Source organism: Galeopterus variegatus, unplaced genomic scaffold (genome assembly GCF_000696425.1).
Source record: "Galeopterus variegatus unplaced genomic scaffold, G_variegatus-3.0.2 Scaffold20288, whole genome shotgun sequence".
NCBI lineage: Eukaryota > Metazoa > Chordata > Mammalia > Dermoptera > Cynocephalidae > Galeopterus > Galeopterus variegatus.
In genome coordinates, this window is record NW_007746399.1 from 4,605 (window position 1) to 13,526 (window position 8,922).

Genomic DNA, 8,922 nt, shown 5'->3' on the forward strand with positions numbered 1-8,922 from the left:
AGGTACCAGCCTCACAGTGGGTCATGAGCTATCACAGCCTCTGTCTCTCTGAATCCTCCAGCAACCTGCCAGGCCAGAGGTTTGTCTGTCATTTTTTTTTTTTTTCCTTTTAGTCTTTTTTCGTGTCTGGCAACGGATTGCAACCCTCAGTGTCGCGCCCGTACCGGACTGGGACCGGCAACGGGATCACAAACCTCGGTGCTGCGCCCGCACCTCGCTCAGCCAGTGAGCAGGAACCGGTCTGTATGTGGGATCCGAACCCTCGGCGGGAGCGCCACCGCACTCCCAAGCGGCGCACTGTAGCAGTGCACCACCGGGCCGGCCCTTGTCTGTCATTTTTTACAGATGAGAACAGTGAAGCTCAGAGAGGGGATGCCCCAGCTAAGAAGAGGCAAAGCAGGGATGTGAACCCCAAGCTCCTGACCGTTGGTGCCCCAGTTGGCTGTGTGAACGTGGGGAGTCTACACATCAGCAGGTGAGAAAGTCAACAGACGAGATAAGTGTGGAGGTATGGAGTAGAGGAGTGAGTTGGGTAAGGTGTCCTCGACTGTCCCCAGGATTGGTCCCCTCTTCCTTCAGCACCCCCACCCCCAATCTCATCCAGCTCAGCCCTTTGTTCTGGTCCATATGGGAAATTCTTCCTGAACTTGGCTCTCCATTAGTCCATGCTCCATTGAGGTATTCCCCTGGGCAGTTCCTCGGTCTGGTCTGTGCTCCGAAAGGGAAGTTCGAATGGGTGATGTCATCCACTGAGGAATTGCTGAGGTGAGAGGGGAGGCACAGACTCTGGCCACCACGACCCCAGTCTGATGAGAGAGGGCACAGAGAATCAGAGGACCTGGAGCAGAACACTGCCTCTGCCCCTGTTGGGCTGGGTGGTGTTGAGCCTCTGTCTCCTTATCTCTAGAATGGAGATAATCTCCACCAGGAGACCGTTGCCAGGTTAAATCCAGGCCTCTCCCATGGGGGCCCTCAACAGTGGTGGCTTCCTTTCCCTGCTCACCTTCCCCTGATCTCAGAGGGCTGCTGATCTGATGAGCGAGCCACCACGGAAACCTTTTGCCCTCAGTGAGCAGCCAGTCCGAGGGTGGGGCACAGTTCATACACCCGAGAATGTCCTCAAAATGGCCAACAAAGGGGAAACTGGCCTCTTGGCACTAATGGGTAGTCACTCAGTGCTAGACTGCGTTCCAGCACTCATGGGGCTCGCTCGTGCTAAAAGAGGCCCTGGCACAGCTGTCTGCTGCTCCTGCTCTGCACGCCTCCTCTGATCCCTAGCCTGGCCAGCTCCTCCTCAGCCTGCAGGAAGCCTCCCCAGTCTCCTCAGGCTGGGCTAGGGCCCCCCTCTAGGTTCTCATGCCATTTCTTCATCCCTCTATCCCCACACTCATTCATCTAACTTACGAGTATTCAATATGGGCCAGGTTCTGTGCTAGGCTCTGGGGATACAACATTAAGAGGAACAGCTAACATTCACATTACACTTACTATGTGCCAAGCACACTCTGAGCGCTAAAGTGTTATTAGCTCATTTAATCCTCTCCCCACCCCTGTGAAGGAGATACCACTTTTATCCCCATTTTACAGATGAGGAAACTGAGGCCCAGGTAGCTCAAGTAACTTGCCTAATTTCCCACAGATTAGCCTGGATTTGGACCCACGCAGTCCGTTCTTTTAAGCACTGCACCATCCTACCTCTTGAGTGAGACAGACATGCCCCACCCTTGCCAAGCTTGCTGTCCAGGGAAAGAGACCAGTAACCAGGCGGTCTGTGGGAGTGCACAGAGGGGCTGCCTAACCCAGGAGCCATTGAAGACTTCTGAGGAGTGATACCCACCCTAAGATTTGAAGGACAGCTATGGGAACAGACAGGAAATGGTAGGAGTAGTGGCAGGGGCAGCTTTTTTTACTGGCCTGTCACCCCATGAGTCACTCACTCATTCAACAGCTATTTAATGAGCCACTGCTGTGGGCCAGGCAGGTGCTAAGGGCTGTGAACAAAGCAGACAAAATCTTGCCCTCATGGAGCTTACCTTCCAGGGAGGGGAAATAGGCAAGAAGCAAAAGAAACAAACAAAATATCTCATGTGCTATTTGGCAGTAAGGGCTGCAGAGAAGCAGGGGGTGGGGTTTGCAATGTTTAGTGGGATTAGTGCAGGCCTTGTGGAAAAGCTGGCATTTGAGCAAAATCCTGAGGAGGTGAGGGAGGGAGTTGAGGGTACTTCGGGGGAAAGATCATTCCAGGCAGGGGGGACAGCCAGGGCACAGGTCCTGAGGCCGGAGTGTGCCTGCTGTGTGAGAGGCAGGAACTGACCTTGCTTTCACAGCCCGGCTTGGACTCCTGGGAAGAGGAAGGGACGGGGACCCCAGCCAGGAGCCCTGTTGAGCCAGCTGTGGTGTAGGTGAGCCACGATGGTGGCTCGGACCTGGGTGGCAGGGGTGGAAGGAGTGAGAAGTAGTTGGATTCTGGATATATTTTGAGTCGGGGAAAAATGACAGATTTGCTGATGGATTGGATGTGTGGTTTGGCTGAGCCACCAGGCAGGATGGAGTTGTCATCAACTGAGATGGGGAAGATGGAGGGGGAAGTTTTGGGGAAGAAGATCAGGAGTTGGTTCTGAGGCTCTCGTTCATACTTCTCATCCCCAGCTTGCTGCATGACTGAAGAAGTAGATGGATGGACAACGTCGGGATGGAAAGGAGGCCAAGGCCAGCTGGTTAGGGGATTGGGGGGATACCCGATCCTGCTCCAGCTCGCCGTCCCCAGTCTACCATGGCTGGCTCATGCCCATGCACATCTGTGGACACACACAGAGGCCTCCTCCTACATTCTTCCCTGCAGGGAGGCTCTCAGGCCAGCTAGAACCCGGGCTTGTCTGGACTGCGATTCACATGGGGAATCGCAGTTGACCCGGGGAAGAGAAGGTGGGACATCCTGGCAGACAGGGATGAGCTGCGCTTATCCTAAAAATAAATCTCGGGGATCTGCCAAGGACTCTGGGCGTCTATTAGGCTCTTCAGTGCTCATGAAAGCCATCAGAATTCTCCATCTTGTAGTTGGACTCTGATCAATGGGACAGAAACCAACACTTCGGGGAAACAGGAGTGGGCCAGGGCAGGAAGGAGAGGACAGAAGTCAGGAGGAGAAGAAGGCCTGGACTCTGGTTCAGTGCAAGAGGCTTCCTGGAGGAGGCAGAAGACTTGTTTCCTGCAGGGCAGGGTTGAAGCAGGCCTTTGCTGGATTTGAGGACGAGGAGGTGGTCCGGGTGGCATCTCGGAGCTCTGAGCACTGCAGTGTTTGTTTCATAGCTGTGGTGGTGTCACACCTGCCTGGCAGCTGCCTGGGCATGAAGTTGCTTCCTGCCTGAGGCACCAGGTATCATTATTAGCGCCCGGGCAGAGAATGAGGGCTAACAACAACATCATGTTTGATCTGAAGTGTTCCCTCTCTGCACCCTGCTTGGCCCTCCTTCTCTCTTTTCATTCTTTTCAGGCTAGACCTGAAATCTTCAGAAGGAATGGCTCTAGTCTTCAGAGGGGAAGGGACCTTGGAGCACTATATAGTGTGGTTAAGAGCACAGCTCAAGTGCTGTTAACAAGCTGTGTGTTCCTGTGCAAGTTACTTCACCTCTTTGTGCTTCTGTTTCCACACATGTAAAATGGGGCTGCTAATAATAGCTCCTTCCTTAAGGGCTTGCTGGGAAGATTAAATGAGATAATGAATGTATAGCATTCAGCACACCATGCCTGGCCCAGAGCAGGTATCTGACAAATGGTATCTATCCTCCGTCCCTCTCCAGACCCAGGGAGGGGAGATGACTTGCCCAAGGGGCACTAAGCTGTCCATCTGGGGTAGATCAGGACCAGGACTTGAGTTTCCCCCTCCTGTCCCCTATTCTTTTTGCTTCATCTCCACCTCCCTTCAGGGAGAAAGAAGACACTTGGACTCCAGGCGATGATCACCGTGGAAACCCATCTGCTGCTTCTTGCATGCTGCCGTTTGTGCCTCCAGCTCTGGGTGTCTCACCACAGAATTAGCAAGTGTGGCGGGTGGAGGTTTTGGGAGGCTCTGAGGTCTCAGCTCTCCCTTGCTTGAGCACAGAAATGTCCAAACCACAGGGCTCCACCAGCCTCTGTGTAATCAATCAATCAGCCCCAGCTAGAGTGAGTATGCCCCGCAGGCCCCCTCAGGATGCAGAGCAGTCCCTGCTCATAGTGGGGAACACATACCTGGGCCCTGCCTGGTGCAGGACTGGGGAAGCAGCCCAGGGGACCCAGGGAGCGGGGGTGGGGAAAGCAGGCTCTGGCCTCTGCTCCTCTCCCAGGCACAGCTATGTGACTTTTTTCTGGGCCTTCACTTTCTTATCATCAGCCTAAATGGGTAGCAGGATGAGGCTATCCAGAGCAAAAATACGTGGAATTCTTACAAGTAATCCTGATCTAGGTTGGAAGGTCATGCCTTCCATTTCCCATCCTGTCAACACTTGACTTTGTTAAGGAGAATTACACACAACTTGGAAGTGAGGCAATGAGGAGACTGTGTGACCGTCATTGTCCCTCTGGGGCATGTCTAACAGCCCCCAAGTGCCATGTGACTCCCTAGGGGAGGGCCACTGTGTTTGACTTTTTACCCCCTATGCATGGGGGCCCAGCCATTTCATAAGTCTGAGAACTAAGGTGGTAATTTGTAGAAAACAAATAAGATACAAATGGTTTCTGACCTGTAGACATCACCCCAAAGGTTATAGGTCATGCACTGTAGAGCATTTGCTAGTTTAGAATCCATTAGCAATTGTGTTCCAGCATTCTCTGTGCTTCATTCACTGTCACCAACGAGTCCTCGGAACCAGCTTCATCGTCCTGAGAGTTTCCTCATGAATGAGTGGAATACAGCTTTGACACCTGCTCACTATGTATTTGTATGAGTTGGTTTTTTAACATTGGGAGGATTATAATTTGGAAGCTCACTGAGCTGCATTTTCCTCTTCTGTAAAAAGGGGAATTCGAGGGATGGGCTGAGACATTTGCTGACCACGTGCTAGGCACTATTGAGCTCCTTAAATCTGTAATTTCTTAAGCCTCACAGCAAACCTGGCGGGGCAGGTGGCTATTCTCCCCATTTTACAGATGAGGCAAGTGAGGTTCAGAGAGGTGAAGTAATTGCCCTGAGATTACACAGCCAGTGAGCAACAGAGCCTGGATTTGAGCCGCTGCATCACAGGGGGCTAATTCCCTCTTCACAGGTTTACTGTGGGACTCTGGGTGAGACACCATGTGTGACAGTGCTTGGCAAATTGTGCAGGTGTGTATATATGTGAATAACTACAGTCAGCCCAAGTCTATCTTCCAATCAGCCACACCTAGACATGGTCCAAGGTCTGGGCTCCCCTACCCTGGGAGGTGGGTTTCTGCTTCCTCTAAGGTGGGTTTCTGTTACCCAGAGAAAGCCAGAGGGGGTTGAGATGAGCGGCCGTCTCCATCCCCGGTTCAGCCCACGCCCCCATACACTGGACACTGTCTGTGCCTCCAACTGCAGGCTGAGCTTCTAGCCCTGGCCACTCCTTTGGGGCCTGTGCTCCTGGGGCAGGGGTCTGGGGAATAGCAGGACTGGACAAGCTGAGCACAGTACATCTAAACCCTGACCCTGAGTCATTCTGCTCCATTCTCCAGAATGTTTCACTTGAATGAGACCCTCCCTGAAGGCTCCAAAAGCCATGCCCAGCTTCCATCAAGGTAGTCCCAGGACCATCCCAGAGCAGCCCATGGGCAGACACCTCCACCGCAGCCCTGGGTGCCAAGGGGTTAATCAATGGAGCCAGCCTGGCAAATGTTTACCTAGGAGGCAGGCTGCTGTGAACCCCAGGCAATTAGCAGTCTGCTTCTCAAAGCCAAGGCAGGAAGATTTATTTCTCCTCTCCTCCCTTCCCAGGGATGTGGCTTGGCAGCTTTCTGCTGTTGGCTCTTTTTGGAGATGCCCAGAAGAGGGGTGGGAGCTGGGGGCACGGATCGGGCCTGGGGAGAAGCAGACCCAGAGGTGGGCTCGGGCTCTGAGGAGATGAAGGGAGCTCAATTCCACTGCTCTCTGAGTCTTGGCCCCACTTCAGGAGCCTGGCCCCAGACTGATATTCCTTAATAGGTGATAATTACCGCTGTAATTGATGGAGCCCCTGCAAAGGCTGGGCCCCTTACGTACTGCCTCATTTAATTCCCACACCCACTAGAGGAGCTAAGTGCTCTTATCTCTGCTTCCAGATTAGGGAAGGGAGATGCAGAAGTGAAATCACTTATCTGGGGTTACCCAACTGTTGGGTGGTAGAGCAGGGACCCAAGGTCTGTCTGACATCAGATCTGCTGGATTTTCTACTTTCCCTTATGGGAGAAAAAGCAGTTGATTTGTTGAGTACCTGCTATATGCCAGGCACTATGTTGGACACTTTATGTCTATCTCTAATCCTGGAGGAATCATTTCCTAGAATCCCTGTACTAACCATGAACATCAGAAGAGTGAGCTAGTGCAGACCATAACCTGGGAAGGATGCACAGGTGTGAATCCCCAAAATAAGAACAGATGCAGCTCGAGTTGCCTCTTGCAATCTACCGGGTATCTTCGTCGGATGTTCATCAGGTCCCGACAGCCCCACCTCCAAATGAACCCTGAAACGAGCCTCACTCCCACCTCCCTGCCCCCACCCCAGGTGAAGCTGCCCTCATTTGGCACCTACATCACTGCATGGGCCTCTGGTCTCTGCTTTCTTCTTGTCCCACTTAAATACTTTCTCCTCACAGCAGCCAGAGGGCCTTGTTAAAATATAAACCCATTGCCTCCTGGGTTTTGACTGTGTATTAGCCATGTCTTTTTCTTTTCTGTATTTTGATGCTTTGACACCAGGGCCTTGCTGACCCTGCACCCTGCAGGGACTGCTCCTCCCAGAGCTATCCAATTCCTACAGACAGTAAGCAAGTGACCCTGGAGTGTGCCTGTCAAATGCAAGCCAACCAATCAAGGGCCCACACCTCAACCACCTCCTCTATTGGGCTCTCACACTAAGGGCCACTAGTCCCCTGCCTAATCACCCCAGGGCCAGATACCAGACAACTAGGAGCAGCCCTATGCCCCAGAGCCTGCTGAAATTATTCAAACTAGTCAGTCCTAAGCCTGCTTAGCTGCCTTGCCCACTCTTTCAGAGGAAACCACAATAAAGGCTCTGGCTCCCGTTTTCCCCTGGCTCCCTCTGCCTCCTGACCGGTCCTGTTGCTTCTCACGTGGCCCCCTGTGGCATGGTGTGCCCTTCCAGTTGTCTCCTGATCTGTTGGCCTCACCACACCTAAATGATAATAAAATGTATATTTCAAAGCAAGCCTCTAGTGGCTTCCATCATACTTAGAATAAAATTCAGGCTTCTTTTCATGGCCTAGAATGCCCTCTGTGATCTGGTGCCTGCCTGACCTCCAGGACCTTGTTTCCTGTGCCCCCACCCCCCGCCCCACTGTGCTCCAGACTTCTTTGTGCTCCTCAGACCCAGCAAAGCTGTTTCCACCTTAGGGCCTTTCCCCTGGCTATTTCCTCTGCCTGGAATGTTCTTCTCCCAGAGCTCAGCATGGGTGGCTCTTTATGGACATCCAGGGCTCACTATCAGGGAAAAATAGCAGCTAACACTTACTTCTTAGGTGTTTTCCATGTGCCAGACACACTATTTTATATACTTTCCATGTGTTCACTCTTTGAATCCTCACAACAACTCAGTAAGGTAGGGATTATTTTTGCAGGTGAGGAAACCAAGGCTCAGAGAGGTTAAGTGACATGACAAAAATCTCACAGCTAGGGCTGCCTGGTTAGCTCTATTGGTTAGAGCACAGCCTTATAAGACCAAAGTCACAGGTTCAGATCTCTGTACTGGCCAGCTGCCCCCTCCCCACAAAAAAAATCTCACAGCTAACAAGCAGGAGAGCTGAGACTCAAACCCCGCAGCCAGTTTCCAGAGTTTACGCTTGCTCAGACTCACTGTGCTTCGTTTCCCAGCAGCTATTGTTATTACTGTTGTTTTATCAGAGGCTTAATTTTACCCACAATTTTCTTTAATTGAATTTGAATTCCTTTAGGCAAATCATTTCCTGTCCAGTTTGCCGCAGTCCCCCCTTCTCCCTATTGTCTTACATCAGTTTACCTGACTTGCATAGATCCTTGAAGGCATTTCTGTTTGCAACCCTTGCTCTGGTCACCTCTTACTCATTCACTCATTCTTTTAACTAATACCTGCGATGCCAGGCCCTGTGCTAGGCCCACAGAGGTGAATAAGAAGGCATCCTTGCCGTCGAGGAGCTGTGGTCATGTGGGCAGGCAGACCTGTGCAGGGTTCGCTTCACTGCATTGCTGTGTGCTGTCATGGGGACATCAGTGAGTGTTTGTGGAGCATTCAGGAGCATAGAGGAATCAGCCAAGGAGGATTTCCCAGAGAAAGTGACATCTCTACTGGGTTTGAAGACTGGATAGGAAGCAAACGGGAAGGGTGCAGCACAAGAACATGCAAGGAAGTGGCTGGATGCTGCATGGGTGTCTAGAGACTGGCAGGTCACACTGGATGTGAAGGAGGAGTGAATCTGGCGGGCTGAAGGAAGTTGAGCCAGATCTTGAAGGGTTTCTGGTAAGGACTGTAACTTTTGTCATGGAGGCTGCAAGCAGGCCCAGCAGGATTTCAAGCAGGGACTGACACAGTATTAGTGGAAAGGTTTCTACCCCACCCTACTCCAATCCCACCCCATTTCCCCAAACCTGCTGGGGAACTTGGTACCCACCCAGCCAGCTCGTGTCCTGCAGGCTGGCAAGTCTTTATTAGGCATTTGATGGATTTGATGATAACAAGGCTGGCAGCCAGAAAGAGGAGATTAAGAGCGGGAATTCAGGCCTGCCTTGGCCTCTGGGCA

The 8,922-nt window shown here is 52.1% G+C and overlaps 1 long non-coding RNA gene across 1 annotated transcript; it reads left to right on the forward strand.

Moving 5' to 3' along the window:
• Positions 1–347: 347 nt before the first annotated feature.
• On the forward strand, positions 348–2,995 carry LOC103583176. The gene is made up of 2 exons (XR_549834.1): positions 348–475; positions 2,650–2,995. It is a non-coding gene; the product is annotated as an uncharacterized LOC103583176 (long non-coding RNA).
• The last annotated feature ends 5,927 nt before the right edge of the window (positions 2,996–8,922 follow it).